The 25,719-nt window shown below is 46.9% G+C and overlaps 1 protein-coding gene across 1 annotated transcript in view; it reads right to left on the bottom strand.

Moving 5' to 3' along the window:
* Nucleotides 1–25,719, bottom strand: part of LOC125941914 (uncharacterized) — a 75,533-nt gene that overhangs the window by 1,315 nt on the left and 48,499 nt on the right. The gene's annotated exons all lie outside the window — the stretch shown is intronic.

Raw genomic sequence — 25,719 nt, 5'->3', positions numbered from 1 at the left:
GGTGCGCTCTAACTTATAGCACTGCCAGCATAATGGTGGTACTGTCACTAAAAGGCGGATGGAGGGATTATGAACAACTGCCAGTCAGATCATATGCGTGGGGGGGGGGGGGGGGGGGCAGTGCCTACTAGTCTGATACATTCGGAGTAAATGAATTGTATTATAGCCCTCGATGCCGTCTTGTAAACGGTGTAAAGCCGCAACCACAGACACTATTTCCGAGATAATTCCATCGCAGCGTCGAGCAGCATAGGGGCGTACATTTCACGCTGCTCGATAACCTCGCTCTAACGCCTGTTGTGATGTGTTCCACATGGCTACCGATTAAAGTGCGTGCCCCGTTCGCGCCTATGCCACGCCAACAGCTCAGATATCGTGCAATCCGAAGAGGACACCGCCAACGCTGCCAATGATCGAAAATACGTATACATATTCTCCTTCACGTTGCCGCTTACACTGAATATCATAAGACGCGAAGCGCGGCGCGCGGTGTGGCTGCGCGTGTAAAAGTGACATACGACAGTCCTGACACGGCTGCCGGCGGTAGTCGGCAACGAACAAAACGTTGCTGGCGGACGTGCCAACTTCGTAACGCCGGAATGTAACGGACGTGCCGCACTGCGGTGTGAGTCCCGTGCATACGACGCCACATGCTGCAGACAACGCGCGCGCACGTACGCATATAAACATGCCATTGAGACGCAAAGGAGATACGCACGGTTAATGCAGGCCATGGCGCAAGCGGCCTCCATAGCACGTGCCGCTCGGGAGCTTCGTAGTACACCATCCGCACCACCGCTGTGCATAATCGAGGCATAGTAGAGATCGCTCACGGTCGGGGTGGGTAATCGGTGACTCTGTGTACATCGAGAACAATGCCCCAGGTTCCCAGTAGGTCCGAGGTCGATGGGCGGTTAGGAAAGCCGGTCACTTGTTTCACGTTGGGCGCACCCAGCTGTTCGGAACACAAGTAAACAAACGTGTAAGGCGCGCCGCTTCTGTATTACATGACCATACATGCACACGCCATGCTAAAACACTGAAGCGGCGCGCTGAAGGAAACAGATGAGGACGAATCATACAACACGCAGCTGGTCTGCTTCAAGGTACCGCTTTAATGTCGCTTGCGCATTCTTGAGGCTGCTTCTCCGAACCGGCATTGTCTCACTCCGTTCAAATATCGTTGTCTTTGTTCCAAAGCTCGCCGCTTGAGCGCTTTTTACAGAAGTGAGCACACTTGCGCATGAAGATATTTCTTCAGGCTAAACCACAAGACCAGCTGTCACGTTGCGGGCTAAGTGTAGTATCCTGACAATCTTACGCTGAATCTCGTCGCCTTGGGCACTCGTGTGGGACGTTCCAAAACCAAGAGCCTTCGAAACACCTTAGTCCTGTTTCTAAGACCTCCATTTTTGACTCGCGATTGGCTATCCGGTGACACCATGGTATAATGAGAGTACGAGAACGCATACACAACGCGTACTATACCTACCTTGCTTGGTGGGCCAACCTTTTTTTTTTTTCTTTCTTTATTAATGTGAGGGGGATGGGGATTGGCGTGCTATGTACTTTCAGTATGTTTTTTCGAAGTTCGTACAGAAAGTTGTCCTTAACTGGCAATTCAAAGAATTCTATTTATTAAATTTTATAGCACATACACTTTTGCCTTTGATGTCTTACTTTGCTGGAAACGTATACGAAAGATGCATACAAATATGTCTAATCTATTGCAGTCATAAAATATATGCATTGAAATGCGTCCATTTGTGTGATATGGTTCATTATTGACTTGGGCTTACCGCCTACCCGCCGTGAGTCACGAACATTTAGAGCAACTGTGTGCTTCGACGCAGCTTCGTACTGAAGCATAACTAGAATATAGCCCTTCTATCGTTATTTCCGCACAGTGTAAAATGACTACCATCTCGTGGATCCCAATATAAGGGCCATAAAATACTACCCAAAGCACTCAATTCTCTTGTCTGTCTGCAAGTATAGACAAGAGCAAACGGGAGCACGTGGCTTCGGCAGTGCACGAAAACAAGTCAGGTACGTATTTTCTCTGGTCGTGCCTGCAGGGCGCTCACGTTTCCCTCTTAAAGTGGCAGCCCATTCGAACAATGTGTTCAAGACGACGACGACGACGACGACGGCGGCGGCGGGCAGCAGCATGTGCCCTCGTCCGGACATACGAAATACGGTTGATTTCCGGTCACATTGTTTCTTGCAACTGTTGACACAGCTACTCCAATTACTTCTAAAAAGCTTATAATTGAAGCTGATGAGAAAAAATGAGACAATTGGTGTTTTGCAGTATTATTGACCCTTTTCGCGGAGCAGTTTGTTTTAGAGAAACGAGATGGCGCTCACGGTGGCGCGCCATACGTCTCCTCAGCGACCGCGCACGAATACGAAACCATTACCTCTTCTACCTTGCTTCTGTGCGATCAGCTGTCGGAAATGCAACTGAGTTTTCGCTAACACACTGTGCTCCAATCATGCTAGATTGAATCACGTGGATTGAAGACGTGTGCAGTAGTTAGCTGCAAAAATAGTAACTGGCATGTTAAGGAATGGAATGCATCTGTGTAGCCAAGTTCGCGGACCGTTGCTGCAACTTTCAGAACCTGTTACCGGCACTTCGAGATGTACGGCTTTCCTCAAGGATACTGAAATTTGCTCATCCGCCAGCCTTGTATCGCTAACCTTGAAAGAAAGGGGTTCATCCCCAGAACGTCGGCAAGAGTGAGTACCACTCGTTAAACAATGACAAAGGGAGTATAGGCGCTTCCTGTCATAGTAAGTTTCGCGCACGTTATCTATACACATCTGTCCCAAATGGCAGGAAAACTTACGCCCACTCTATCGCCAACGTATCAAGAATAAGGGAATGGGCGCACACTTGAATATGTGCGCACTGTATACGCACAATAAATGACGGACTACACCGATGGCGCACGAATGGTCGAAGCTGAATGTTCCGTGACGGTCCACAAGAGTAAGCGAGTCACTAGCTGTAATATATATTTGCTACAAGGTATTATAATGTGCGAAACAGCTACGTTTCAAGCCTTGTGCGCAGCAAGAACAAATATATCGGAACTGAGCACACCCGCGAGCGATTAGGCAGAAAATAATCAGATAGTGGCCGCACCGAGGAACTTCAATGAGTCAGAAACTGACAAGCCACTGCTTCAAAATACTTGCCGAATAAAGAACAAAGAGCAAAACACTTTAATCCTGACTGAATTCTTGAGCGGAATGTTTGGATAGCTTGGAATACATATTTAGCCCCGCTTTTAGAACAAGCACAAAATACGCTGCTTGCGCCGTTTGGAGATAGCTTAAACAGCTCCGAAAGCGCTTTTGCATTTTCTCTGAAGCTGTGATCAAAGCTTCGTGTCGTCCACCTAGTTAGTCACCATCTACGATATCTCCAAAACAGGTTTTCTAAGCCGCGGAGGCAACGCAGGTTTTCTAAACAAGGAGGCAACGGAGGCAGTTGAGGCAAGCAATGGAGGCGTCACCATGGCGGCGTCACCATTAATGGAGACGTCACCATCAAACATGGCAGCGCCCACGGGATCACCGCGAAAAGGGTCAATATTTGCCAAAATCGCCGTATCCATCTACAGGTGCAGCTCTGACCACGAAATAAAGCCAGTCGGAAGTTCCGTAGGGCATTTTTGATTAAGAAAAGGTTGAATTACGTATACACTCGAACCTCTTGAGGCTTTTTGAGCTGCCAACATTACTATCAAACTGTCTTCGCGACTGTGGTCTCTCAATTCATTGCACACTTTCTCTCGATGAACACTGTGATGATTATTCAGTCATGTCATATTGTCTTAGTTACTTCTCGAGTTTAAAAGCCTTGCCGCATATTTTTTTTAACGAAGGAAGCGAAACCAACTCTGTCACACAAGGCTCATACATGCATGCCGTGCTGTTGTGCCCATCATTCACTATGCAACGCGCTGTAGTGGTTTCAAGAAGATGATTTCGGCGGCTCCTCCTTGTCAGGTTCCAATGCTTGGGGTCCAATGACTGCTTCCGACGCTCAAATTGTTGGTGTCACGAGCTCGTTGTGGGCACAAGGTCACCACCGAGATGTGAAAAAGGGGGTTAGAGTTTGATCCTCGGCGTAGATTACATAGTGGACGCATTGGATGGATCGGAATCCCGTCAGCAGAAACAAAAGCAGAATGAGTTTGTTATTTTGCTATAGTGATACAAAGCTGTTCTCCAACTCAACATTCGCTAGACAATATGTAAGCTATACAAAGGCACGTCAGATGCTGGAACAATCGAAATGGCACATGAATCCCTGCATTATACACTTCTACAACTCGAAACGACCAAGGACGCTGTAATTTTCAGTGCAGCTGGTTACATTTAGTGAAGGACAGTTCAGAAGGAAACAGGCATGCGGTGACAGGGGGCGCAGCGGAAGTTCATTCACAACGACGTTGCACGACGGGCGACCCTCCGAGGTGGCGGTTCTTCGGGGACAGCGGGCGGTCTCGTCGGTAGGATGTCGTGTCGGTGACTCGGGCGTCATGCAGGGGCCTGCTCCAAAGCAGGCTCAGGAGGTCCACAAGTGGGCCTCCTTTTAAAGCCAAGCTTTCTTTGCCCCGAGGTTTGGAGTTAAGTCGTTGTTTCCTTCCGGGATATATTTGCGGATATACGTAGACAACTTGGGTCACTGGGTATGCGCTGGCTGCTGTCTTTCCGAATAGATAACTTGGGCCACTTATAGTACGTGCCGCTGGCTATACGTGCCACTGGATGTGAGCCGGAAGAGACAATTTCGCAATGATAATGTGCCACTCGGTATGAGCAAATTCTTTGTCAGTCACCCAGAATGTATGTGCCACTGTGACACTATAGGGCTATGAAGCCTAAAATGTATTAAAGCGAATATTTGTTTGTCCCTCCCGCGGTGTTCGGCAGTTTGTTCGTTTCCTTGCCGGGATATGCTTGTGGATATATACAGAAAATTTGGGCCACTCGATATGTGCACGAATAGGCAATTGCTGCTGGCTGCTGTCTAGCCGACTGGGCAACTTGGGTCACTAAGTATGTGCCCGCGGATAGACAACTTCGACACCGGGTAAGTGCCACTGAGTATGCGCCCATTATTCATGAGAGCTGACATTTGGGCGAGTTGGTACAGATACACGGTGGAAAAAGAGCGCAACCGTATACATGGATGAAGAAATGCTAAGGAAGTTTCTGTAAATGCTTTGAATCGCAGCTTTCTACATTTATGGCAGTAAAAAAAAACTTTTTCTTTCGAGAGTAATACTTTCTTTTCAAATATCAGTACTGCTACCACCAAATGAGTGATATACGAGGCCACTATTTGTTAGATAGAATGCACGGTAAATTAATCTCCAGCCCGTTTAGTTCACTGATTCCTTTCATGTGTTGGAGTCCCTGATTCAGTAAGCATATAATTATTACTCACATTGTTGTATGTCACAAAAAAGAAAAAGAAAGACCCCACTTCGGTGCCGTTTTTAGGTAGCATATCCCTAAATATATATACCAGAGCATTCCTGAAAACTATATATATATATATATATATATATATATATATATATATATATATATATATATATATATATATAGGCGCTCGTCATAAATTAAAGAAATCATGAGGTGGCATGCAGTCACCATCACATTCGTTATTTAGCGGAGCGCATTTTTTTTTTTGGTCTAGTTTCCTACGCTTGAAATTAGGCCAACCTTTGGAATACGTACAGGCAAACGACATAGATTGCCCCTGGCGAGGTGTTAGGTGTGTGTATAAGTCACTAGCAATTCCACAGACTATATACATTCTAATTTCCAGCGATGTGTGCTTTCATGTTGAGAACGTAGGGCTATCAACATAACATACTATTTAGAAGAATCGCGCGTCCCACAGTCGTGGGCGGTTAACAGAGGCGTGTTTCTACTTTGATAACAAGCATCGCAATGGTCATACAGACAGGAATGTGTTTACGTGGGCTGGTTGATAAGATAGTGAACAGACGGGATACAGAGTGGAGGAATGACAGCGCCTTCGTTAGGTAGTTCCTTATATATAGTAGGTCGTGCAGACATAAGGAGGCGCTTGGGTTTTTGCGAACGGGCCAACTTGCTATCATGAGCTCGAAAGGAAACGTTCGTATCAGTGCCAAAGACGCAGCGCGCCCGTGAGCCGAGACAAACAAAAACAAAAGTGATACGGCCGGGGCAATCATTTTTAAGTTTTCCGTGGGCGAATTTTTTAAAAATCGCTAGTGGCACAAGTCTGGTCTTTGAGCTGAATTATTCGAAGTGGCGGATATTACTAGCACGAGAAATCGAAACACGTATTCAACTAATTAACGAAAATTCTCTAAAAATCTTCTAAATTAAACACTTTACGGCATATATTGCTAATTATAGAATTGTATCCGATGAGTTTGCAAGATGTATCCGCTTGAAATCAATTCCCAGGATGACATCAGTTTCGAGATACTTCCCAAAGTGTGGGGACGAAATACATGGGCGTTCCAGTTACTTTTGTGCTTCATTGCATAAAAGAACGTTTTGATAAAAAAAGTAAGTGGAACAAAAGGATATTTTTAGGGCGAATTTGATGGCCATATTTAGAAACTGGTGTCATTCTGTAAGTTTATTCTAAGCGGATACGTCTGACAATCTGACCGGCTACAATTTACAAATTGCAATATGTGCAATAAAGTAATTAATCAAGAAGATAATCAGTGTTTTTTTATTTAGTTGCTTATGTGTCTCGATTTGTCGTGCAAGTAATGTCCACCTGTCTGAATAATGCAGTGAGTGACTAGAATTGGATTATCTGCAACAGGTGATTTTTAAAATTTCTGTAAAGCTTAAAAATGATCGCCCCGTACAGTGCAGGCCATAATACTTATATCTGGTCGGTGACGTCACCATCTCCATGATCATTTTACACGCTTGTTAAATGCCATGCGCGTATGCGCGCTCGTTCTGTCCCACTTATTTGTCCTTCCAATTTTCCGCGCCTCCTTTGCGCCGAATCTTCCCCAACTAAGCCCAGCAGTCGACCATTGCACAACTATTTCATCAACGGCCGTAACTTCAACTGTTGCGTAGCAGGATAGAATTTCTTTGTATAAACAACTGAAGACGGTGGCATGTAAATTCTTCCTAGAAATTATCCACAGCGGGCCTTCGATAACGAGTGTATATGGCCGGAAAGTGCCAACATTCAAAATTGCGATCGTATTCCAGAAGAGCCTATCCCACGTGGTGCTTTTGTTACAGTAACAACGCATAAAGCCAAAAGACAATAAATCCAAGGAAAGCCCATGGAAATTGTGCGTGTTTTAAGACTGAAATGTATAATTAAGAAGGAAAAGGGAAATGATAGAAAGGGCAACTTGCCGCCGATGTGAACCGAACTCTATTGCAAACCCTGCGTATGATTCGCGCGATACTCCACCGATCGAGCAACGGCGGTGACGAAATTTGAGTGAGAACGAAGCAGTGGTGAGATGGGCTCATAGTCTATATTTAAAGGTTCTTAGAACAAAAACGCAGGTCGCTGCATAACCGTCAGGACAACCGCGCTTCCCACGCCACTGTGGTATACAGTTTCTCTAACGCCACCCTCATGAATCGCTAACAATAAGAAATCCAACACCACTTACATACTATGCACTGAAACCGATTGACTGACTCACCCATTGTCTGTGATTGCTCACAGGAGCGGTCGCCCTCGGCTAGGAGAAGGGGAATTTCCATCGTTGGTAACAGGCAGCGCAAGCACGAGGCTCAAGTAGCGGCCATGGCGATGGCCTCATTATAGGTGTGTCCCTCATGCGAAACAGTAGCCGTAATGGTATGAAGTAAAGAATGAAGACTCAAGTGAACACGAACATTCCGATGTGGCGTCGTGAGGAAATGCGAGAAGTGGAACGTGGAGTCGGAGCTGACGGTAAGAAAAGGGCTGCGGCAGATGCCTTTGCTATAGAGCACGCCTGAAAATCACCGACAATAATTTAAAAAAGCAAGAACTAACGAGAAAGCTATGCGTAGACGACAATAGACAACACGTCTGTGAAAGTTCGTGAAATTATAAGGATGGTGAAAAGAAAGCTACAAGATTAGCTGCTCGTTCAGTTATTGGCCAGAAGTTCTGTATTCTGCTTATAACTGGATAGCTTAGTCAAAATGTATTAACCAACTTCGCAAGTATTAACTTAAGAGAAAAACTGCCAGTCAGAAAGTTGTAGAGTGCTCTAGCAAACATCTAATTCAACAGTTTCTAACTTCCTACTTGTTACGTAATATCTTTTTCTGCGTCCTAAGAAAGCCCGCTAAATATGAAAAAAAAAGTAAAAAAACATAAAGCGCGTGAAATGCCCTCTTGCGCGCTACGATTGCAATGCTCTCAAACGCGCCGCGTTAGAACTAACAGCGCAATATCCTGCGAACTGCCGCTTAAAAAATGACAGGGCAGTAACGTGGGCGCTGGCTGCATGGTTTACGACAATGACGTGCTTCGCAGTGCTGCCAACCTCCAAAGACAGTTTTCCCCCGATTGCGATGAAACATTTCCCTCGATTTTGCAAAACAGCGGAGCTGTTAAAGGTCGAGGTTGATCCTTACGGAGCGACGGTGTTCGCAGTTTCGAGCGAAGTTGAGAGAGTATGAAATGAGGAGAAGAGGTGCAGGGAGAGAGGAACAGACAGAAAGCGAGATAAATAAAGGAAACAAAATAAACTTTCTTGCAAGGCGCGATGCGAACCCGCGTACCCAAGGTCCGAAGGCGAGCGTCATAACCACTAGGCTATACACCCAAGACTGGAGAACATTCATTTATGGGAACCATATGATTGCGTTGTACCGACGATTGTAACACATTAGCAGGGAAGAAGTTTGGACGTGTTGGTAGGTTGACAGTTGACAGTTGACAAGAACTTCATTGAAAGGTCCTGAGGAAAAAAGATTGGGGGAGCCGAAGGCACCCCAATCAAGTTGGTGGCTCCGCTCATGACGGAACCGGGAGCTGGTGGCTCTCGGCGACGTCGCGGGCCCTCTGGACGGCCTGTCGTCGATGCGTGAAGTCCGCGCTTTGCAGTAGGGCGTCTCATTGTAATTTTAACTGGGATACATAGCGCTAAAACGACACAAGGACGAGCGCTAACTTTCAACAATTGCTTTATTGCAGCTGGTAAGCATATATATACTCACAGGGAAGGCACTGCAAAAGACGCACTGAAGGAAAGAAGAAAAGGAATAACAGTCATGTGGCTACTATGCCAAAATGTTCAAGCTCTTTCTTAGATAAAATAATTGACGGCGTGCTAACAACATCATCACCTCTTCTAGCTATCTCTGCTGCTTCGACAATTTCCCTCGTTATCTTATTCCTGTGGCAACTGTTGTGTATCGCCACAGGAATAAGATAACGAGGGAAATTGTCGAAGCAGCAGAGATAGCTAGATGAGGTGATGATTGTGTTAGCACGCCGTCAATTATTTTATCTAAGAAAGAGCTTGAACTTTTTTGCATAGTAGCCACATGACTGTTATTCCGTTTCTTCTTTCCTTCAGTGCGTCTTTTGCAGTGAGTATATATATGCTTACCAGCTGCAATAAAGCAATTGTTGAAAGTTAGCGCTCGTCCTTTTGTCGTTTTAACGCTATGTATCCCACTTAAAGTTACGGTTGTAACACAACTTGCTATGGACGAGAGAAAGAGAAAATGAGATCTAGAGAGAAAGAAATACAGGTAGAGAGATAACGAAAGAGCAACGCGGGATTTGAACCCGGGTACTCACGGGCCGAAGGCGAGCGTCATATCCTCTACGCTATGCATCCACGCTTGCAGAGCTCCGCTGCTTCATCAGATTTCACGAGCGTGAAACTTGCTTAATTTTTTAAAGTTTGCAACATGATTTCTGTAATGATAAATGTTTGTGTTATTCAATTAGACTGCAAATGCTATAGTTGAAATTGATTTTTTAAGCTCGTTTTAAAATATTCAAATAATGAAGTCACGGGCTCAAGCTAAAGTGACGTTGTCGTGCAAGTTATGCTAAACGCGCCATAGAGTTTCACGCAATAATCACTAGAGGGAACTTTGGCACTAGTGTCTACGGCATCTGCAAGCGGGGGCCGTTCAGCCAGCATGGGAATGATGATATGGATTTGCCTGAAATTCGTCCTTCTGGCTTTATACGACTTCGTCAATCCCCTCATTTTAAACAAATAACTGTGTAATAAGTAATTAAATGAACAATGTTAGTATTGGCCGTCATCAAGATGCGAAGACAGGACGTCTAGCACAGAAGCCCGCTATTGAAACGATCACGCCACGGACGCATGCATCGACGATGGTGCATAGAACGTACAATTTCTCGCGGGCAAGCCAGCGCGTTGAGACGCTTGGCGCGTTTCGATTCGGCCACCTCGACAGGCTGAACCGCTGCAATTAGTAGCGATTGTGCGTGCTCGCAGATTCTTTTGTACTTAGAAAAGTGTAGATTGCTCTGAAATTCCCATGATGGCTGAACGGTTGCAGCGCCAGAGTTCTCTCTAGTAATTATTGTCGGAAACTGTGAAACGCACAGCCTCCTGCTTGAAGCCATATTCACAGAAGACGTTAGTAGCTATGCGCATACTTTGTTGCTGTTCAAAGTTGTTTTGCAAGTAGACTAAAGTACCAAAATTACACGGAACCTTATTCCAATTCTAAAAAAAAAAGTTAGCGTAGCTTGCACTGGAGGCGCAATGCTGAAGAGACAGCGGAGCTGATGGGAACCTAGCCATTCCTGCCTTTTGGGCTAGGTTACGCACGACCAAGTCATCCCCAGCACTTCCCGGAATTTATTGATTATTGATTGAGTATAGATTAGCTATTGATTGACTATCAATTGGCTATCGATGACTGACTAAGCTTAAGTAGTTCCAACCATGCTTAGCTAGACTTAGTCAGGTTTAGCTTCGCTAGTTCACAGGGGTATGTGCCATTGCACTTGGACCCTTTCTGCACTACCGCCAGGATCGGCCGCCAATTTCTGCTCGCATGTTACGGACTAACGCTCGGCTTAAACAGCTCCGCTGTTAAAAAGATGAGCGATGGACCGCTTTTACAGAATGCAGCAGTGTCGAAACAGTGCGCCCCTTCACGAAAGCAATTTAAAAGATGGGAATATTTTTTTTTTAATGCTGTGCATTGACGTATAGCCCCACAACGCTAACGCGCTTACGCGTCATTTGCAGCGAAGCATGAAGATACGCGGTAAATTGTTATCTTTCCCCCAAGGCAAAACTCGCCCAAAACATATGAACACTGAGATTCAGTACAAGGTTGCTCTGCATATGGGCGGTTCCTGGTAAATTTCAGTTTACGCGTGCATGGTAGGCTGTTTAGCGCCAGGAACGCATTATCGTGTTCTGCGCTTGGTGCATGTGTCCGCTTACGACCAGATTTACCCTTGCTGCTTTGTTTGATGTTCCAGCATACGTTTCTTTCGCCAGTTACAGATAAATGTTCCATTGAGAGTGCGCAGACATCGACAGCCCAGCTAGTGGTACGGACGGCAAAATCGCAGAAACAGTAATTCCCTAAAAGGGCCCAGGGCATCCACACCCTGTCGTTTACTTGGCGAGATGCGTTCACTGCGCTGCTGCATGATCCAAATTCAGCTTGCATAAAGCGAAGGTAATTTCTGGTGTCCTAAAATAAAGCCCATCACGTCAGCAGTTCCACCGCGTCAATGTCATAGCGCGAAATTTACCTAAGGTTTGAAAAGTTCCTTATTTTCCTAAACAAGATTTTAAGCCCTTTAATCTTGAGAAATTTCCATAGAGTTGGGAGTATACTGGCGTCTCCTCGTGATGGTTCGTGGTAACGATAAGTAGACCAGAGCACACCAGGCAAAATGTGCCGATCGTTCGTATGTGGCACGTTTGAGAAAACTGCAATGGCGGCGTGCAAGAGGGCCCATCACTTGCTTTTTCTTTTATATTTCGCGGGATTTTTTTAAGACACCGAAAAACATAGTACGTAACAAGTAGGAAGCTAGAATGATTATTTAGAAAGTGCTGAATTCAATGTTTGCTAGAGCACTCCACAACTTTCTAATCGGAAGTATTTCCCTAACGCTCATGCTTGCGAAGGTGGTTAATTATTCTTGACTAATTATGCAATTAGGCAGAATCCAAAAATAGTGTGACATGCTCCATGTAATAGCCAACAACATGCATTTGGTCGCGTCCACCTAGAGTGATTAGGCATATTTTTCAACATCGGCTAAAGTAAGATGGGACACCCTGCATAGTTCGAACTGGCGCGTACGGAACGCAGGAGCTGATAGTATCGCCTTTGATAATCAGATGGCGCGACGATCTAATGCTTCGGGATTTATGCGCACGTGCTCCCTACAGTGACGGCTGCCTTAGCCTAATAAAAATCAACGAGAAATACCAATGAGAAATACCATCGAAAGTCGGAAAGGATTAATGTAAGAACTGGTCTGCGTTGGCGTCATGGCTTCCTCACCGCAGTGAAACAGATCAAACAGTCATATGTAAGCTTAGTATACCGCGTGGTCCTGCGACGTCTGTCCCAGATTGTTTATGGAATTCGAGATAAAATGATAATTTTTGCTGACCCAAGCTTCACAGCCGAAGCGGACATCACACTTTACGTGATAACCAGCTATACAATCATTAACATATTTCGCCAACTATTAAACTAACGGCTTTAGGGGGACATGTTGTAACTGCGTAATTGAAGTCAGCATGTAGTGAAAGCCTAACACTTTGCTAGAAACTCTGCGCCTTGTCCACCGGTTTCGAGAAATTGGCACTGTGGAAAAATCCCGTACGGAAAACTTTTAATTGGAACTGCAATGCATTTCACGTGACATTCTGAGTACGCATGTCGGTGAACGCTGCAGGAGGAAAAAAAAGCATTATGGGAGGGGGGGTGTTTACGATGCTGGGGCAGAAAGTGTATAGAGCGGTACTTGTGGTTCCTTCACATGACACTTCCCAGATAAGAAGCAGACAGTGAAAAGTGTTTATTATCACGTAAAGTCGCGTAAGTATGAGGGCTACAAGTGCTAAGATATGCGCAATAGCTGCCGCCGAGTTAGATTCTCGGTCGCGGTGTCCTCAATTCAATGGGGGCGAAATGAAAAAAAAATGTCCATTTACTGTGCATTGGGTGCCCTTTAAAGAACCCCAGGTGGTCAAAATTAATTCGAAGTCCCCCACTACGGCGTGTGCCTCATGCAGATCGCGGTTTTGACACGTAAGACCCTAGAAATGATTAATTTAATAGCTACCGCGGGCGGTTGTGAACCCTGCCAATGATGCGCATAGGTACATATTCCTTCTATTACAAAAACAAAAGAAATGAAAGAAGAAATTGTGCAGAAACCATAAATGATGACTGTCAATGTCCGGTTAACCAAACGCGTTTAGAAAGGTATTCGCTTTATAAATAAACACACACATATATATATATATATATATATATATATATGCGCTTTAAGGCTTCTATTTGTTGCAGTAAGGACACTTAGGTAGCGTTTGTTGTTTCATTGCGTAATTTCGTAGAGAACAGAACCGTGAACCAGTGGATGTGCAGCGGTGCCGGAGCCCTCTGATGCAGACGCCACAGTGGGAGAGGGTGGCGGGAGAAGAGGAAGGCAACCCTTTCCGAGTGCTCAACCAGTGTATATCTAAACTTTCAGACGCCCCAAATCTCACGCGCAACAGCGCTTGCCGAGAGGCCCGGCTACTTTCTTACAGGCAATATGATACTACTGAGGGATGTCTTCAACGGAGCCAAATTCTGCACACATTGTCACCCATTGCTTATCTTTACAGCCTCCGGATATAACCCAGAATGTTGAATGAAACTTGATGAAATATTTGTTTCTCCATTGGAAATGCCATATACAGAACTCATAAGTTAGTGAGAACTACGTTCGTATCGAAGGTTCTTTATTTTAATATGCTTATATTGGTGACCAACGATGCCCCGAAACTCAGTTGCGTGAGAGCGCGCGCCCTTTGTACAGGTGGTGAGTCCGACCACCAACCACGAAAACGGGCGAAAGAGCCAAAGAAAGCTATTCGCTTTAAAACAAACAAGAGAAGAGAGGATACCAGGAATGGATAATGAAAAAAAAAAAAGAAGAGACCTTTTACAGCGGTGCTGCATGGGCGCTGCCATCTTTTTCGCCATTGAGCGCGTTCTGTCTTCCCCTTCTCGGTAACGCACGACGGCGCTGCATGGGCGCTGCCATCTTTGAATAAGTCACTGCCTCGCCATTGGGCCTCTTCGATTATCAGTCCCTGACAGTCCCGGACTGCTTGGGACTGCTGTGCCGCATTCGATTTTGCTCGGACAGCTTCCGAAGCTCCGCCCACTAGTTCGAGTGTTGTCAGAAGCGCGTTCGTTTTTTCACGGACCGGAAGTTCAGGACTGCCCGCGGACTGTTGGAGCTGTCAGCAGATGTTTGCTCGGACAAGCGCAAGTAGCTAGCAGACGACGGCAGCGCGCGCGGTGTTTGACGCCATGTTGTGAAAGATTCCGTGTGCTTATGCGTACTTTGCGCGCTCCAGACGGCAACTACTGTGCATTGAGTTATCGCTTATGTTACATCGGTGCTTTGTGTGCCATCATGCAAGTTTTTTACGAGCCGTCTAATTGCTGTAGCTGTAGTCTTCGCATTTTTTAAAGAAGGAAGCACAGCGATCAGGCGCACATGCTTGCTTTTCTTACTGTGTTTCACGAAATCTGTCATGCTCATTGGAGGTAAATTTTGCTTTTCAGGAAAGTGAAACTAGCCTACGTGCAAGGAATAATATATTACATGTGGCTATTTCATGCCGGTAGCTGGGGTGGTATACAATAGGAGATTCGCGGATTGCTGTTTACATAGATGTTGATCCCTTCTGCTACCAAGTTCAAGCGTTTGATTTTTGACGTGCAGGACTAGTAGACGGTGTACACGCGCTCTCTCACGCGTCGGGCCTTTAATTAGCAGACGGTCTCGCGAGCTTTAAGGATGTAGGCGGGTGCTTTCTGCATGAACAGTGACGTGGCACGACCATGATTTCAGAGTCTCTCCACAGCAATTTTAGGGCTAATAAATATATTTCACCACCACCACGATGTTGCTTACGTCCGTGTGGGAATTCCACTTAAATTTCTCAGGCAATGAGATGGCTAGCACGACGTAATAAACTGCGCTTTGCGAAAATGTTCTACGCGCCCAGGCTACGATTACACTGTGCTAGCTTCATGGTTGCGTCAACGACGTACGCCTCTGAGACTGCACCATTGCGGAGGCCGCGCTAATAAAAACGCTGGCTAGGGGGCTATCTACGAGTAGCAAAGAGCAGACGACGGCAGCCAGGAGAGTGACTTCCGGTCGCGGTGCTTCGACCGAAATCTCGGACAGTCCGCGACAGCTGGATCACGTGACTGTGACGCGCTTTTTTGTCAGGGCTAGCCAGACTGGAAGCCGCGGACAGTTTGCGGACAGTCCGGGATTGTATAATCGAAGAGGCCCAAAAAATTGAGCGCATTCTGTCTTCCCCTTCTCGATAGCGCACGACGGCGCTGCATGGGCTCTGCCATCTTTGAATACGTCAGTGCGTCGCCATTGAGCGCGTTCTGTCTTCCCCTTCTCGATAGCGCATGACGGCGCTGCATGGGCGCTGCCATCTTTGAATACGTCAGTGCGTCGCCATTGAGCGCGTTCTGTCTTCGCCTTCTCGATAGCGCACGACGGCGCAGCATGGGCGCTGCCATCTTTGAATACGTCACTGCGTCGCCATTGAGCGCGTACTGTCTTCCCCTTCACGATAGCGCACGACGGCGCTGCATGGGCGCTGCCATCTTTGAATACGTCACTGCGTCGCCATTGAGCGCATTCTGTCTTCCCCTTCTCGATAGCGCACGACGGCGCTGCATGGGCGCTGCCATCTTTGAATACGTCACTGCGTCGCCATTGAGCGCGTTCTGTCTTCCCCTTCTCGATAGCGCACGACGGAGCTGCATGGGCACTGCCATCTTTGAATACGTCACTGCGTCGCCATTGAGCGCGTTCTGTCTTCCCCTTTTCGATGGCGCACGACGGCGCTGCATGGGCGCTGCCATCTTTGAATACGTCACTGCGTCGCCATTGAGCGCGTTCTGTCTTCCCCTTCTCGATAGCGCACGACGGCGCTGCATGGGCGCTGCCATCTTTGAATACGTCAGTGCGTCGCTATTGAGCGCGTTCTGTCTTCCCCTTCTCGATGGCGCACGACGGCGCTGCATGGGCGCTGCCATCTTTGAATACGTCAGTGCGTCGCCATTGAGCGCGTTCTGTCGTCCCCTTCTCGATAGCGCACGACGGCGCTGCATGGGCGCTGCCATCTTTGAATACGTCACTGCGTCGCCATTGAGCGCGTTCTGTCTTCCCCTTCTCGATAGCGCACGACGGTGCTGCATGGGCACTGCCATCTTTGAATACGTCACTGCGTCGCCATTGAGCGCGTTCTGTCTTCCCCTTTTCGATAGCGCACGACGGCGCTGCATGGGCGCTGCCATCTTTGAATACGTCACTGCGTCGCCATTGAGCGCATTCTGTCTTCCCCTTCTCGATAGCGCACGATGGCGCTGCATGGGCGCTGCCATCTTTGAATACGTCACTGCGTCGCCATTGAGCGCGTTCTGTCTTCCCCTTTTCGATAGCGCACGACGGCGCTGCATGGGCGCTGCCATCTTTGAATACGTCAGTGCGTCGCCATTGAGCGCGTTCTGTCTTCCCCTTCTCGATAGCGCACGACGGCGCTGCATGGGCGCTGCCATCTTTGAATACGTCAGTGCGTCGCCATTGAGCGCGTTCTGTCTTCCCCTTCTCGATAGCGCACGACGGCGCTGCATGGGCGCTGCCATCTTTGAATACGTGATTGCGTCGCCATTGAGCGCATTCTGTCTTCCCCTTCTCGATAGCGCACGACGGCGCTGCATGGGCGCTGCCATCTTTGAATACGTCATTGCGTCGCCATTAAGCGCGTTCTGTCTTCCCTTCTCGATAGCGCACGACGACACAGTGATGTATTCAAAGATGGGAGCGCTCATGCAGCGCCGCTGTAAAAAGGTCTCTTCTTCTTTTTTTTTAAAACTTTTTAATTATGTATTTCTTGTATCCTCTTTCCTTTTGTTTGTTTTAATTAAAGCGAATAGCTTTCTTTGGCTATTTCGCCCGTTTTCGTGGTTGGTGGTACAAAGGGCGCGCGCTCTCACGCAACTGAGTTTCGGGGCGTCGTTGGTCACCAATAAAAGTATATTAGAATAAAGTACCTTCGATAGGAACGTAGTTCTCACTAACTTATGAGTTCTGGATATGGCATTTTCAATCAAAAAAATATTTCGTCAAGTTTCATTCAACATCCGGGGTTATATCCGGAGGCTGTAAAGATAAGCAATGGGTGACAATGTGAGTGTAGAATTTGGCTCCGTTGATGACATTCATTCGTAGCAGATTGCCTGTAAGCAAATAGCCGGGACTCTCGGCAAACGCTGTTGCGCGTGAGATTTGGAGCGTCTGAAGGTTTAGATATACACTGGTTGAGCACTCGGAAAGGGTTGCCTTCCTCTTATCCCGCCACCCTCTCCCACTGTGGCGGCGGCATCAGAGGGCTCCGGCACTGCTGCCCATCTACCGGTTCACGGTTCTGGGGCGCTATAACGTAAAATTATAACAAATTGTTTTGATTCCAAACTCCTGACGTCATATTTACGTAACCACCGACGCAAGCATCGGGCGGTGACCCGTAGCGTTGTCTGAACAACCCAATCAAACACTCTCTTCGTTTATAGGAGGTCACCTGTGTTCGCTTTCAAAACCAATAACATTGTCTACACTCAGCGGTTTTTCTTATCTAAATGGCTGACAAGAGGCGAGGAGCACGCTGTAGTGGAGAGGGTTTCGATGGAGCCGAACCAGCACAGCGAAAATAGATAACCGCATTTGGCGCTGAGCCGTGCTCCCTCAAGGGCTGCAGAAGATAGCGCCAACCTTTCCCTTTCCCTCAAGAACCACTTACTTACTACTACTAACCGCATTAAGAGGGTGGTGCCGGCTTCTCCGATTGGTCCGCTTCGCCTTACTTAGCTTGCGGTGGCTGGTCGAAAATCGCGACGGCCTGCAACGGAGGGATAAAAATGCCGCTAAAACGGATCCTCAGCAAGGAAGAGTTGGCAGAGCGATGTCGTATGCATTCCGAAAGGGCTCGATAACGTTTTACTGCCACGCAAAAAGGTTTATCATGCGCAAATGCATGCTCATTGGCATGTTCGAGTAGCGAGGGCCTGAAAGATCGGTGGGCAGCCATCTTCTATTCCTTTCAGAACGAGGTAGTCTGTGGCTATTCAGAAAAATTTTCAGTTTTGTTCGGCATATTAATGCATTTTTTTCGCGTACACGTTACTTTGACGTGGTGAGTTTTCGCAGTTTTGTGAGGTCGCGTGACAGACAGGCGAAGTGGGCGTAGCCAGAAAACATTTTATACCAATAGCAGAGGGCTCTTGTGGCAACTGTTGTGTATCGTCACAGGAACAAGATAACGAGGGAAATTGTCGAAGCAGCAGAGATAGCTAGAGGAGGTGATGATTGTGTTAGCACGCCGTCAATTATTTTATCTAAGAAAGAGCTTGAACTTTTTGGCATAGTAGCCACATGACTGTTATTCCGTTTCTTCTTTCCTTCAGTGTGTCTTTTACAGTGCCTTCCCTGTGAGTATATATATGTTTACCAGCTGCAATAAAGCAATTGTTGAAAGTTAGCGCTCGTCCCGTGCTTCTTCCTCGTCCTTGTGTCGTTTTAGCGCTATGTATCCCAGTTAAAGTTACGGTTGTAACACAACTTGCTATGGACGAGAGAAAGAGAAAATGAGATCTAGAGAGAAAGAAATACAGGTAGAGAGATAACGAAAGAGCAAGGCGGGATTTGAACCCGGGTACTCACGGGCCGAAGGCGAGCGTCATATCCACTACGCTATGCATCCACGCTTGCAGAGCTCCGCTGCTTCATCAGATTTCACGAGCGTGAAACTTGCTTAATTTTTTAAAGTTTGCAATATGATTTCTGTAATGATAAATGTTTGTGTTATGCAATTAGACTGCAAATGTTATAGTTGAAATTGATTTTTTAAGCTCGTTTTAAAATATTCAAATAATGAAGTCACGGGCTCAAGCTAAAGTGACGTTGTCGTGCAAGTTATGCTAAACGCGCCATAGAGTTTCACGCAATAATCACTAGAGGGAACTTTGGCACTAGTGTCTACGGCATCTGCAAGCGGGGGCCGTTCAGCCAGCATGGGAATGATGATATGGATTTGCCTGAAATTCGTCCTTCTGGCTTCATACGACTTCGTCAATCCCCTCATTTTAAACAAATAACTGTGTAATAAGTAATTAAATGAACAATGTTAGTATTGGCCGTCATCAAGATGCGAACACAGGACGTCTAGCACAGAAGCCCGCTATTGAAGCGATCACGCCACGGACGCATGCATCGACAATGGTGCATAGAACGTACAATTTCTCGCGGGCAAGCCAGCGCGTTGAGACGCTTGGCGCGTTTCGATTCGGCCACCTCGACAGGCTGAACCGCTGCAATTAGTAGCGATTGTGCGTGCTCGCAGATTCTTTTGCACTTAGAAAAGTGTAGATTGCTCTGAAATTCCCATGATGGCTGAACGGTTGCAGTGCCAGAGTTCTCTCTAGTAATTATTGTCGGAAACTGTGAAACGCACAGCCTCCTGCTTGAAGCCATATTCACAGAAGACGTTAGTAGCTATGCGTATACTTTGTTGCTGTTCAAAGTTGTTTTGCAAGTAGACTAAAGTACCAAAATTACACGGAACCTTATTCCAATTCTAAAAAAAAAAGTTAGCGTGGCTTGCACTGGAGGCGCAATGCTGAAGAGACAGCGGAGCTGATGGGAGCCTAGCCATTCCTGCCTTTTGGGCTAGGATTACGCACGACCAAGTCATCCCCAGCACTTCCCGGAATTTATTGATTATTGATCGATTATAGATTAGCTATTGATTGACTATCGATTGGCTATCGATGACTGACCAAGCTTAAGTAGTTCCAACCATGCTTAGCTAGACTTAGCTAGGCTCAGCTTCGCTAGTTCACAGGGGTATGTGCCATTGCACTTGGACCCTTTCTGCACTACCGCCAGGATCGGCCGCCAATTTCTGCTCGCATGTTACGGACTAACGCTCGGCTTATACAGCTCCGCTGTTAAAAAGATGAGCGATGGACCGCTTTTACAGAATGCAGCAGTGTCGAAACAGTGCGCCCCTTCACGAAAGCAATTTAAAAGATGGGAATAACTTTTTTTAAATGCTGTGCATTGACGTATAGCCCCACAACGCTAACGTGCTTACGCGTCATTTGCAGCGAAGCATGAAGATAGGCGGTAAATTGTTATCTTTCCTCCACAGCAAAACTCACCCAAAACATATGAACACTGAGATTCAGTACAAGGTTGCTCTGCATATGGGCGGTTCCTGGTAAATTTTAATTTACCCGTGCATGGTAGGCTGTTTAGCGCCAGGAACGCATTATCGTGGTCTGCGCTTGGTGCATGTGTCCGCTTACGACCAGATTTACCCTTGCTGCTTTGTTTGATGTTCCAGCATACGTTTCTTTCGCCAGTTACAGATAAATGTTCCATTGACAGTGCACAGACATCGACAGCCCAACTAGTGGTACAGAGGGCAAAATCGCAGAAGCAGTAATTCCCTAAAAGGGCCCAGGGCATCCACACCCTGTCGTTTACTTGGCGAGATGCGTTCACTGCGCTGCTGCATGATCCAAATTCAGCTTGCATAAAGCGAAGGTAATTTCTGGTGTCCTAAAATAAAGCCCATCACGTCAGCAGTTCCACCGCGTCAATGTCATAGCGCGAAATTTCCCTAAGATTTGAAAAGTTCCCTATTTTCCTAAACAAGGTTTTAAGCCCTTCAATCTTGAGAAATTTCCATAGAGTGGAGAGTATACTGGCGTCTCCTCGCGGTGGTTCGTGATAGTGATAAGTAGACCAGAGCACACCAGGCAAAATGTGCTGATCGTTTGTATGTGGCACGTTTGAGAAAACTGCAATGGCGGCGCGCAAGAGGGCCCATCACTTGCTTTTTCTTTTGTATTTCGCGGGATTTTTTTTAAGACACCGAAAAACATAGTACGTAACAAGTAGGAAGTTAGAACGATTAGTTAGAAGGTGCTGAATTCAATGTTTGCTAGAGCACTCCACAACTTTCTAATCGGAAGTATTTCCCTAAAGCTCATGCTTGCGAAGGTGGTTAATTATTCTTGACTAATTATGCAATTAGGCAGAATCCAAAAATAGTGTGACATGCTCCATGTAATAGCCAACAACATGCATTTGGTCGCGTCCGACCTAGAGTGATTAGGCATATTTTTCAACATCGGCTAAAGTAAGCTGGGACACCCTGCATAGTTCGAACTGGCGCGTACGGAACGCAGGAGCTGATAGTATCGCCTTTGATAATCAGATGGCGCGACGATCTAATGCTTCGGGATTTATGCGCACGTGCTCCCTACAGCGACGGCTGCCTTAGCCTAATAAAAATCAACGAGAAATATCAATGAGAAATACCATCGAAATTCGGAAAGGATTAATGTAGGAACTGCTTTGCGCTGGCGTCATGGCTTCCTCACCGCAGTGAAACAGATCAAACAGTTAAAAATAAAATTAAATTATGGGGTTTTACGTGCCAAAACCAGTTCTGATTATGAGGCACGCCGTAGTAGGGGACTCCGGAAATTTGGACCACCTGGGGTTCTTTAACGTGCACCTAAATCTAAGTACACGGGTGTTTTCGCATTTCGCCCTCATCGAAATGCGGCCTCCGTGGCCGGGATTCGATCCCGCGACCTCGTGCTCAGCAAGATCAAACAGTGATATGTAAGCATAGTGTACCGCGTGTTCCTGCGACGTCTGTCCCAGATTGTTTATGGAATTCGAGATAAAATGATAATTTTTGCTGACCCAAGCTTCACAGCCGAAGCGGACATCGCACTTTACGTGATAACCAGCTAGTACAATCATTAACATATTTCGCTAACTATTAAACTAACGGCCTTAGGGGGACATGTTGTGACTGCGTAATTGAAGTCAGCATGTAGTGAAAGCCTAACACTTTGCTAGAAACTCTGCGCCTTGTCCACCGGTTTCGAGAAATTGGCACTGTGGGAAAATCCCGTACGGAAAACTTTTAATTGGAATTGCAATGCATTTCACGTGACATTCTGAGTACGCCTGTCGGTGAACGCTGCAGGAGGGAAAAAAAAAGCATTATGGGAGGGGGGGGGTGTTTACGACGCTGGGGCAGAAAGTGTATAGAGCGGTACTTGTGGTTCCTTCACATGACACTTCCCAGATGAGAAGCAGACAGTGAAAAGTGTTTATAATCACGTAAAGTCGCGTAAGTATGAGGGCTACAAGTGCTAAGATATGAGCAATAGCTGCCGCCGAGTTAGATTCTCGGTCGCGGTGCCCTCAATTCAATGGGGGCGAAATGAAAAAAAAAAAATGTCCATTTACTGTGCATTGGGAACACCAGGTGGTCAAAATTAATCCGAAATCCCCCACTACGGCTTGCGCCTCATGCAGATCGCGGTTTTGACACGTAAGACCCTAGAAAGTATTAATTTAATAGCTACCGCGGGCGGTTGTGAACCCTGACAATGATGCGCATAGGTACACATTCCTTCTATTACAAAAACAAAAGAAATGAAAGAAGAAATTGTGCAGAAACGATAAATGATGATTGTCAATGTCCGGTTAACCAAACGCGTTTAGAAAGTTATTCGCTTGATATATATATATATATATATATATATATATATATATATATATATATATATATATATGCTTTATGGCTTCTATTTGTTGCAATAATGACACTTAGGAAGCGTTGGTTGTTTTATTGCGTATTTCGTAGAGAACAGAACCGTGAACCAGTGGTTGTGCAGCGGTGCCGGAGCCCTTTGATGCAGACGCCACAGTGGGAGAGGGTGGCGGGATAAGAGGAAGGCAACCCTTTCCGAGTGCTCAACCAATGTGTATCTAAACCTTCAGACGCCCCAAATCTCACGCGCAACAGTGCTTGCCGAGAGGCCCGGCTATTTGCTTACAGGCAATATGATGCTACTGAGGGATGTATTCAACGGAGCCAAATTCTGCACACATTGTCACCCATTGCTTATCTTTACAGCCTCCGGATATAACCCAGAATGTTGAACGAAACTTGATGAAATATTTGTTTTTCCATTGGAAATGCCATATCCAGAACTCATAAGTTAGTGGGAACTACGTTCGTATCGAAGGTTCTTTATTTTATTATGCTTGTATTGGTGACCCACGATGCCCCGAAACTCAGTTGCGTGAGAGAGCGCGTCCTTTGTACAGGCGGTGAGTCCGACCACCAACCACGAAAACGGGCGAAAGAGCCAAAGAAAGCTATTCGCTTTAAAACAAACAAAAGAAGAGAGGATACCAGGAATTGATAATGAAAAAAAAAAAAAAAGAAGGGACCTTTTACAGCGGCGCTGCATGGGCGCTGCCATCTTTGAATACGTCACTGCGTCGCCATTGGGCCTCTTCGATTATCAGTCCCTGACAGTCCCGGACTGCTTGGGACTGCTGTGCCGCATTCGATTTTGCTCGGACAGCTTCAGAAGCTCCGCCCACTAGTCCGAGTGTTGTCAGAAGCGCGTTTGTTTTTTCACGGACCGGAAGTTCCGAACTGCCCGCGGACTGTTGGAGCTGTCAGCAGATGTTTGCTCGGACAAGCGCAAGTACCTAGCAGACGACGTCAGCGCGCGCGGTGTTTGACGCCATGTTGTGAAAGATTCCGTGTGCTTCTGCGTACTTTGCGCGCTCCAGACGGCAACTACATTGCATTGAGTTATCGCTTCTGTTACATCGGTGCTTTGTGTGCCATCATGCAAGTTTTTTACGAGCCGTCTAATTGCTGTAGCTTTAGTCTTCGCAGTTTTTTTAAAGAAAGAAGCACAGCGATCAGGCGCACATGCTTGCTTTTCTTACTGTGTTTCATGAAATCTGTCATGCTCATTGCAGGTAAATTTTGCTTTTCAGGTAAGTGAAACTAGCGTACGTGCAAGGAATAATATATTACATGTGGCTATTTCATGCCGGTAGCTGGGGTGGTATACAATAGGAGATTCGCGGATTGCTGTTGACATATATGTTGATCCCTTCTGCTACAAAATTCGAGCGTTTGATTTTTGACGTGGAGGATTTGTAGACGTTGTACACGCGCTCTCTCACGCGTCGGGCTTTTAATTAGCAGACGGTCTCACGAGCTTTGAGGATGTAGGTGGGTGCTTTCTGCATGAACAGTAACGTGGCACGACCATGATTTCGGAGTCCCTCCAAAGCAATTTTAGGGCCAATAAATACATTTCACCACCACCACGATTTTGCTTACGTCCGTGTGGGAATTCCACTTAAATTTCTCAGGCAATGAGCTGGCTAGCGTGACGTAATAAAGTGCGCTTTGCGAAAATGTTCTACGCGCCCAGGCTACGATTACACTGTGCTAGCTTCATGGTTGCGTCAACGACGTACGCCTCTGAGACTGCACCATTGCGGAGGCGACGCTAATAAAAACACTGGGTAGGGGGCTATCCACGAGTAGCAAAGAGCAGACGACGGCAGCCAGGAGAGTGACTTCCGGTCGCGGTGCTTCGACCGAAATCTAGGACAGTCCCCGACAGCTGGATCACGTGACTGTGACGCGCTCTTTTGTCAGGGCTAGTCAGACCGGAAGCCGGGGAAGGTTTGCGGACAGTTCGGGATTGTATAATCGAAGAGGCCCCAAAAATTGAGCGCATTCTGTCTTCCCCTTCTCGATAGCGCACGACGGCGCTGCATGGGCGCTGCCTTCTTTGAATACGTCACTGCGTCGCCATTGAGCACGTTCTGTATTCCCCTTCTCGATAGCGCACGACGGCGCTGCATGGGCGCTGCCATCTTTGAATACGTCACTGCGTCGCCATTGAGCGCGTTCGGTCTTCCCCTTCTCGATAGCGCACGACGGCGCTGCATGGGCGCTGCCATCTTTGAATACGTCAGTGCGTCGCCATCGAGCGCGTTCTGTCTTCCCCTTCTCGATAGCGCACGATGGCGCTGCATGGGCGCTACCATCTTTGAATACGTCAGTGCGTCGCCATTGAGCGCGTTCTGTCTTCCCCTTCTCGATAGCGCACGACGGCGCTGCATGGGCGCTGCCATCTTTGAATACGTCATTGCGTCGCCATTGAGCGCGTTCTGTCTTCCCCTTCTCGATAGCGCACGATGGCGCTGCATGGGCGCTGCCATCTTTGAATACGTCAGTGCGTCGCCATTGATCGCGTTCTGTCTTCCCCTTCTCGATAGCGCACGACGGCGCTGCATGGGCGCAGCCATCTTTGAATACGTCACTGCGTCGCCATTGAGCGCGTTCGGTCTTCCCCTTCTCGGTAGCGCACGATGGCGCTGCATGGGCGCTGCCATCTTTGAATACGTCAGTGCGTCGCCATTGGGCATCTTCGATTATGCAATCCCGGACTGTCCGCAAACCGTCCACGGCTTCCGGTCTGATTAGCCCTGACAGA

The sequence above is a fragment of the Dermacentor silvarum genome, chromosome 1, assembly GCF_013339745.2.
Source record: "Dermacentor silvarum isolate Dsil-2018 chromosome 1, BIME_Dsil_1.4, whole genome shotgun sequence".
In the NCBI taxonomy this organism is placed as follows: domain Eukaryota; kingdom Metazoa; phylum Arthropoda; class Arachnida; order Ixodida; family Ixodidae; genus Dermacentor; species Dermacentor silvarum.
The sequence above is the reverse complement of the archived record's forward strand: the minus strand, read 5'-3'. Positions and strand labels throughout refer to the sequence as shown.